The sequence below is a fragment of the Procambarus clarkii genome, chromosome 15, assembly GCF_040958095.1.
Source record: "Procambarus clarkii isolate CNS0578487 chromosome 15, FALCON_Pclarkii_2.0, whole genome shotgun sequence".
Lineage (NCBI taxonomy): Eukaryota > Metazoa > Arthropoda > Malacostraca > Decapoda > Cambaridae > Procambarus > Procambarus clarkii.
In genome coordinates this window covers 48857747-48867993 of record NC_091164.1, presented here as the reverse complement: position 1 = coordinate 48867993, position 10247 = coordinate 48857747, and positions in this window count along the sequence as shown.

Here is a 10247-nt window from a genome sequence, read left to right as displayed (position 1 = left end):
AAATTTCTTGAAATTAAATTATATTATTTTATATTATATTATTTTTATTATATTTTATTTTAAAATGTATTATTATTTTTCTTATATTTTTTTATATTATATTATTGTTTTCAATTTAAATATTAAAACCAATTTAAGGGTAAAAAATCAAATAATTTATATTTCTTTTATTATTTACTAACAAATCAGCAAAAATACAAAAACATATGACCTATATAATTATATATATAATATATATATAAATAATATATATAATATATATATATATATATATATATATATATATATATATATATATATATATATATAATATGAATTGGATAAATTCATAGAAATAATATATATATATATATATATATATATATATATATATATATATATATATATATATATATATATATATACATATACATATATATATATATATATATATATATATATATATATATATATACATATATATATATATATATATATATATATATATATATATATATATATATATATATATATATATATATATATATGTCGTACCTAGTAGCCAGAACGCACTTCTCAGCCTACTATGCAAGGCCCGATTTGCCTAAAAAGCCAAGTTTTCACGAATTAATTGTTTTTCGACTACCTAACCTACCTAACCTAACCTAACCTAACTTTTTCGGCTACCTAGCCTAACCTAACCTATAAAGATAGGTTAGGTTAGGTAGGGTTAGGTTCGGTCATATATCTACTTTAATTTTAACTCCAATAAAAGAAAATTGACCTCATACATAATGAAATGGGTAGCTTTATCATTTCATAAGAAAAAAATTAGAGAAAATATATTAATTCAGGAAAACTTGGCTTATTAGGCAAATCGGGCCTTGCATAGTAGGCTGAGAAGTGCGTTCTGGCTACTAGGTACGACATATATATATATATATATATATATATATATATATATATATATATATATATATATATATATATATATATATATATATATATAACTGAAAACTCACACCCCAGAAGTGACTCGAACCCATACTCCCAGAAGCAACGCATCTGGTATGTACAAGACGCCTTAATCCACTTGACCATCACGACCGGACATAATGAGGTGATAGCCGAGGCTATTTGAACCACCCCACCGCCGGCACTCGGATAGTTATCTTGGGCATAGCATTTTACCAAATCACCTCATTCTTTGGGGCAACACGTGAGGAACACAAATGCGAACAAGCCTGAATGGTCCCCAGGACATATGCAACTGAAAACTCACACCCCAGAAGTGACTCGAACCCATACTCCCAGAAGCAACGCATCTGGTATGTACAAGACGCCTTAATCCACTTGACCATCACGACCGGACATAATGAGTTTTCAGTTGCATATGTCCTGGGGACCATTCAGGCTTGTTCGCATTTGTGTTCCTCACGTGTTGCCCCAAAGAATGAGGTGATTTGGTAAAATGCTATGCCCAAGATAACTATCCGAGTGCCGGCGGTGGGGTGGTTCAAATAGCCTCGGCTATCACCTCATTATGTCCGGTCGTGATGGTCAAGTGGATTAAGGCGTCTTGTACATACCAGATGCGTTGCTTCTGGGAGTATGGGTTCGAGTCACTTCTGGGGTGTGAGTTTTCAGTTGCATATGTCCTGGGGACCATTCAGGCTTGTTCGCATTTGTGTTCCTCACGTGTTGCCCCAAAGAATGAGGTGATTTGGTAAAATGCTATGCCCAAGATAACTATCCGAGTGCCGGCGGTGGGGTGGTTCAAATAGCCTCGGCTATCACCTCATTATGTCCGGTCGTGATGGTCAAGTGGATTAAGGCGTCTTGTACATACCAGATGCGTTGCTTCTGGGAGTATGGGTTCGAGTCACTTCTGGGGTGTGAGTTTTCAGTTGCATATGTCCTGGGGACCATTCAGGCTTGTTCGCATATATATATATATATATATATATATATATATATATATATATATATATATATATATATATATATATATATATATATATTATTAAATATGACCGAAAAAGTAAGATTAATAATTCTAACACGAATTTTCTCAATCTTTCGTACATTACGCTTCACTGTTGGAGGTAAATCAAAAATCAATTCTCCAAAATTCATTTTTATTTCTAGTCTGACGCGACACGGGCGCGTTTCGTAAAACTTATTACATTTTCAAAGACTTTAGTTCACAAATACACAACTGATTAGAACTTACGTATCTCCGATTTTATATCTACATTTGAGTGAGGTGGGAGGGGTGATGTGGCATTAACACAAGACAGAACAAGAGGGGATATTAATAGGGTATTAAAAGTATCAACACAAGACAGAACACAAACAATGGGTATTGAATAGAAGTGTTTGTAGAAAGCCTATTGGTCCATATTTCTTGATGCTTCTATATTGGAGCGGAGTCTTGAGGTGGGTAGAATATAGTTGTGCAATAATTGGCTGTTGATTGCTGGTGTTGACTTCTTGATGTGTAGTGCCTCGCAAACGTCAAGCCGCCTGCTATCGCTGTATCTATCAATGATTTCTGTGTTGTTTACTAGAATTTCTAGTAAATTTACTAGGATTTTTCTAGGAGAAATCCTAGTAAACAACACAGAAATCATCGATAGATACAGCGATAGCAGGCGGCTTGACGTTTGCGAGGCACTACACATCAAGAAGTCAACACCAGCAATCAACAGCCAATTATTGCACAACTATATTCTACCCACCTCAAGACTCCGCTCCAATATAGAAGCATCAAGAAATATGGACCAATAGGCTTTCTACAAACACTTCTATTCAATACCCATTGTTTGTGTTCTGTCTTGTGTTGATACTTTTAATACCTTATTAATATCCCCTCTTGTTCTGTCTTGTGTTAATGCCACATCACCCCTCCCACCTCACTCAAATGTAGATATAAAATCGGAGATACGTAAGTTCTAATCAGTTGTGTATTTGTGAACTAAAGTCTTTGAAAATGTAATAAGTTTTACGAAACGCGCCCGTGTCGCGTCAGACTAGAAATAAAAATGAATTTTGGAGAATTGATTTTTGATTTACCTCCAACAGTGAAGCGTAATGTACGAAAGATTGAGAAAATTCGTGTTAGAATTATTAATCTTACTTTTTCGGTCATATTTAATAATATATGTCTACAGGAAAGACTGCTACCAAAATATACTAATATATATATATATATATATATATATATATATATATATATATATATATATATATATATATATATATATATATATATATATATATATATATATATATATATATATTATTTCTATGAATTTATCCAATTCATATTATATATATATATATATATTATATATATTATTTATATATATATTATATATATAATTATATAGGTCATATGTTTTTGTATTTTAAATAATGTATATATATAAATGTATATATTTATATGTATATATGTATATACTTTGTATTATAAATAATGTATATATATAAATAATATATATATAAATAATATATATATATAAATTGAAATCTATGAAAATTCAAATTATTAATGCAATCGGAAATATTGAAATAATATCGCAACATAATATAGTGTGGGTTGCTCTTCCGTGCAACAGACGGTGATGTTTTTCAAAAAAGGCATGGTTTTACCTGTCACAAGTGTGGCATCTATACTTATACTCATGAAATGAACGGTATGGTAAACAACATAGCTCAATTGCAATGCAATGTCACAATAACATTTAATAACAATAATAACAATAACATTTAAATATACTTTAAGATATAATCTAGAAGGAAATAAGAACATTGAAACGGTTCATGAACTCGATTTCAATAAAGGACACTATGGGGAACTTTGAAAACAGTTAATGAGTATAATTAGACAGACTTGTTGCTAGGCAGAGGAGTAAATAATGAGATATATGGCAAATTTTGCAAAATATACGGCACACAAACATTCATACCCAAACAAAGCCAAATGCTAGGTAAGAACAAAGCAGTTGGTCCATAGGGGAAAGGAGATACCCACAAGACTGGAATACAAGTCATTAACAAGCACACAAGTACTACACCACACAACAACCACACTACTACCAGAACTGGACGAATCACTACCAAAACAACACAACACAACACAAGCATTGGCAAAGAATTATAGACCAGTTGCACTAACATCCCACATAATAAAATTATTTGAGAGTGATCAGGAGTCAGGTTACTAGTTTTATAGAGACCAATGACCTCCACAATCCAGGCCAACATGGATTTAGAGCAGGAAGATATTGAAATACCTCTTACAGCTATCTCTCATGTCCTCTATTTGTACAGTACAGCTACTTGACCTTTACGACAAAATCACTGAGATATGAGATAATGATGATACTAACCTCATCTACTCAGACTCCAACCCACTCATATTAAATAATGATGTAAACAATAAATTAAAAAAAAATCCACTTATTAATGTCAACCAACAAACTCACACTAAACATAGAAAGGACCTACAACATCTTACTTGGGAGCAAATCAACAAATGCAATTCATCTACAGTTACACAATGTTAACATCAGAAATAAAAAAAGATGGTAAGTTCCTTGGTCTATACTTAGATCTGCCCGAAACGCTATGAGTGCTAGTTGCTTTACAAGAATGTATAACTTCAAGTCACTGTACTCTCCCCCAATGTACCTTCCTGTATATAAAGAAAAAATAAATAAATAAACAAACACATAATAAATCAATACTTACTAAATTTTGTCTATTATGTAGCAAAGAAGCAGGTCTACGGAAGGCTTTTCTGTTGAGTTCGAAGCCCAGATTACTCGTGGTCTCTGAAATAAGTTAAGATTATAAGTATAAAATTTATAAAACCAAATAATAAATCCGGTATTGCTCAATTTCAGATGCAGACGTACTGAATGATATATCAGACTGTCAGCATGGTATTCGATCTGGAAGGTCCAGTGTAACGAATTTACTCAGTTTCTATGATCGAGCCACAGAGATCTATAAAGAATTCTGATCAAGAAAGAGATCTAGGGGTGGTTTTAGATAGAAAACTATAACCTGAGGATCATATTAAGAACATTCTGCGAGGGGCCTATGCTACACTTTTTAACTTTAGAATTGCTTTTAAATACATAGGTCAAAAAGTTTTAAAAGTTTTAAAAGTTTTTTAAACCTCTCGTGTATCATGAGTGTGGAAAAGCTTCAGATGGTGCATTCAGATGATGAATATTACCTAGTTCCTTCATCTGGGAAGAATGAACACATATTGGTGCATTCGGATGATAAAAACTAACTACTGTAGTTCAATTGATCAACAGACTGTATATCATATGCAGACTGTATGTGGATCTGCGGGCCACTCCAAACAACAGCCTGGTAGACCAAGCTCCACCAGGCCTAAAGCACAAAGTGGTCCACTGGCACCGGCAACTTCAACCATAAATGTTCTCAAAGCTAACTAAAAATGATTGAATTAGACTAGACTACAGCAATCTTAACCTTGTATCTGTTTCCACCAATCTTGTTCAGTACATGCTTCAACATATCAGCAATACTTGATATGTAAATATATCTCACTGTGTCATTACAATATGCACCTCCCAACTAGGACAGCATTTGTACCTGTTACAATAATGCATAAACTTTAAGGCAATAGAGTATAATGTATGTCTTTCAATCTCAACATTAGATTTTATAACTTTCTAATGTAATAAATAAATACCATTAAACTGTTTTCTGTTTAACTGTTAGAAAAAATCAATTAGATATATAAAAAGAAATAAAAAAGATTACATGGATAGCAAAATCTGGATTCCCAACTACAATTTATATAGATGTGATAGAGAAACTAGGTCAAATGGAGGAGTAAGTCTGTATATTAAACAGCACCTGACGTGCACAAAGCTACTAAACTCAATGTGGTGGTAGAGTGGTGGGGGGGGAAACATTGCAGAAAAAAACAAAAATACAATTTGGTCAACAAAACAGCATTGTTTAAAATAGAAGACATGGGTTGACATTTTGGGGGTAAGGTAGGTTACATTGAGTTAATTAGTTAGTACTTAGTTTTTATCTTAAACTGGTTGGGAGAGGTACAGTGTTGCTGTGCTGGTGAAAGAACACCTAAAGGTAAATTAAATAATGATTGCAAATCCACAAGAAGTTGACATAATAGCGCTAGAGATCTGCAATCAGGATGATAAACTTTCCTTAAATAATTTGACAAACAATTGCTGATAGGACATGAAGTAAATGAAATGTATGTCAAGTTTTGTGAAATATATGATAAAAGCACAACAAAATTTGTACCAAAGGAGAGATGCAGAACTAGGAAAAGGGGTTTGTTCAACAGAAATTGCGAGAGGGCCTGAGACCCAAACACACACAAATGGAATCAATATATAGCAAGAGGCCAAACCCCCAAACATACAAGCGATGCAAAGATGCGAGAAACAGCAGCAGCAGTAAGGAGAGGGACTGAAGGACCATAAATAAAGTGTGAAAATAAACTCGAGTAAATTTTTTTAACTACTCTCGACAGTGAAGAAAAACAAATATTCAGACGATTTGTGTTAGAATCATTAATCTTACACTTTCGGTCATATTCAACAACACAAATACACACACACACATTCCTGTTGCTGTAGCAGGTGAAGAATTACACACACAGACCACAATAACGTGATGCATCAAATGAACAAATCCACAAGGGCCGTGACGAGGATTCGAACCTGCGTCCGGGAGCATCCCTGACACTGCCTTAATCGACTGAGCTACAACAGGGTAAAAGGGTTGAAACCGAAGTTCTACTGAACTTACTGGATCCCATAGCCTCTCCGAGGCACAAACCAGGCTTTTACACAACCCCCCCCCCTGCACCCGAGCTATGTCAACAGGCCGTTCTCCCTCTTCGCCCTTACATCATCACACACAGATCACAATAACGTGATGCATCAAATGAACAAATCCACAAGGGCCGTGATGAGGATTCAAACCTGTGTCCGGGAGCATCCCAGACACTGCCTTAATCGACTGAGCTACGACAGGGTAAAAGGGTTGAAACCAAACTTCTACTGAACTTCCTGGATCCTTTTACCCTGTTGTAGCTCAGTCGATTTAGGCAGTGTCTGGAATGCTCCCGGACGCAGGTTCAAATCCTCATCACGGCCCTTGTGGATTTGTTCATTTGATGCATCATGTTATTGTGATCTCTGTGTGTGATGATGTAAGGGCGAAGAGAAAGAACGACCTGTTGACATAGCTCGGGTGCAGGAGGAGGGTTAATTGTGTACAAGCCTGGTTTGTGCCTCGGAGAGGCTATGGGATCCAGTAAGATCGTCCTTCCTTTCCTCCCTAGAATCTGGATGTAGCAGGTGCTCAATTGTCAAAAGTAAAAAAATATGGTTTGTCTGCCGAATGCACCATATCGGTAAATTTTTTAATAATCTTTTAAAAATAGTAAATGCCACTATTTTTGCAAAATTATTACAAGATCTATTATTCTAATAAGGGTTTGATAAAATACAGTAGACTGCCTACTGGTTTTACCTGTAATAAGGTTTGATACAGATGATTATGGATATATTGAAATGCTCTTATTGTTAAGAAACAATTTTTTAAAGAGTATTTTGTAATGAGCAGCTCTGAAAATTAGTTGATTACAGATAATTAAAGCAATGTCTGGGATGCTCCTGGACACAGGTTTGAATCCTCATCACGGCCCTTGTGGATTTGTTCATTTGATGCATCACGTTATTGTGATCTGTGTGTGTGATGATGTAAGGGCGAAGAGGGAGAACGGCCTGTTGACATAGCTCGGGTGCAGGGGGAGGGTTGTGTACAAGCCTGGTTTGTGCCTCGGAGAGGCTATGGGATCCAGTAAGATCGTCCTTCCTTTCCTCCCTAGAATCTGGATGTAGCAGGTGCTCAATTGTCAAAAGTGAAAAAATTTGGTTTGTCTTCCGAATGCACCATATCGGTAATTTTTTTAATAATCTTTTAAAAATAGTAAATGCCACTATTTTTGCAAAATTATTACAAGATCTATTATTCTAATAAGGGTTTGATAAAATACAGTAGACTGCCTACTGGTTTTTGGTTGCCAGTTTCCTCAAGTTAATTTCCGTGATTTACACACAAATTTATATACTGTACATACAAACACATATACACACATATATAATATATATATATATATATATATATATATATATATATATATATATATATATATATATATGCATATAAATAAAAAAAACAAGTAAATGTAAATAATTTTACCTTGCACCTAGATCCACCAAGCCTGTATGGCGCGCGTTTCAGTACTTCGGAAATCTAGAACTATCTAGAATCTCTAATCTGCAATGAAACAATACATATTATTGCACTTACCAAAACATGGATGAATGTAGAAAATACAGAACTATTAGCTGAATATCAAATAAATGGATTTAATCTATTTTACACAGATAGATATATTAGACCGTGTATGTTAGGTAATACCTAACCTGTGCATGGACCACTGAGGCATCGAAAAAAAACACGGGCCATAGACCGGCTTGGGAAAAAAAAGTTCGTAAAACCCAGGGGCCATAGACCAGCTATTTAATCCCCTTGAACGGACATGTGCATGGACCACTGAGGCATCGAAAAAAAAGTTCGTAAAACCCAGGGGCCATAGACCGGCTATTTAATCCCCTTGAACGGACATGTGCATGGACCACTGAGGCATCGAAAAAAAACACGGGTCATAGACCGGCTTGGGAAAAAAAAGTTCGTAAAACCCAGGGGCCATAGACCGGCTATTTAATCCCCTTGAACGGACCTGTGCATGGGCCACAGAGGCATCGAAAAAAAACACGGGCCATAGACCGGCTTGGGAAAAAAGCAAAATAGCCGGTATATGGCCCGGCTGATGGCTGTGCATGTATGGCTAATGGCTGTTAGTTATGGAGCTAGGTTAGACTATGTATGTTTAAATCTCTGATTTAAACAGAGCCGGCTAATGGCAGTTAGTTATGGAGCTAGGTTAGCTCCATAACTAACTGCAATTCAGTATATTTTTAATATACTGAATTTTGGGCGTTACAGGGCAAAAACATAAGAACAAAGGTAACTGCAGAAGGCCTATTGGCCCATACCAGCCAGCTCCTATCTATAACAGATAACATAACAAACATAACAACAGTAAACACATTTAGTGTGTGTTTGACGCTCACTGATATGTTCCAGCGTTGTTTTATATATGGTGCTATTCTATCTTACGCTTTGTTGCTCTTTTATATCTACGGACTCATAGAACATTCTATTGCGAAAACATTGGCACAAAAATGAATGACGTACATACAATAATAATGTCAGGACAGTGAAATAATTATAAACTTTCAAAGCGCTGTATCGCCCATGTGTCGTCGTTTCACCAATACTGGGTAACAGTAATCCCCAGTTTGCTAACTGTAGATAACAACTAAGTGATTGTAACCTATCCACTGCTGCCCACTGGATGGGGGGCGGTGTGCAGGACAACCATATAAATTTTGATACTAGCTCTCCACATATGTCAGTTGCTTAATTTAGAACCTGTACTTGAGGTCGATCTCGAACCCATTGTTGATGTGATGACTTATATTGAATTTTGTAACTAGCTCATCAAGATTGTAACTTGCTTAGCTAAATGAATTGTGGGGTTCAGTCCCTGAGCCCATTATGTGCCTCTGTAACCCTTTCCACTACCGCCCACAAGATGGGTATGGGGTGCATAATAAATGAACTAAACTAACTAACTCATATTGAACTGTTCCATCTCATGTTGGAATAGTGCTCAACGAGGTGGCGGATGACTTGGCCAAACGTGCCACATCAAAACCACAAGTTGACATTGAATGTGAATTAACAATGAGACAAGTAAGATTTATACTAATACATTTATACTAACTCTGTTGAGCGTTGACCATTTATACATCAAATCTGTTGATGTGAGCACTTTAGTTTAGTCTGCCGTTTAAAGAAAAAAAGAGCATATCAATGGTATATCACAGAAAACGAATTTATCATAAACTCATGTATTTGTCTTATCATATTGAACTGCATTCATATTTTTAATATATAACAATATGAATATACAAATTTCTGTAAATCCCCTACCATGTTGGAATCTGTGGAAATGAATGAGCAAATGTGCTGGCTGAAGGCGCTGAAGGAAACCACATTGGTTTCATTTTGGATACAAATGTCCATGGAGATTCAAAATGGAA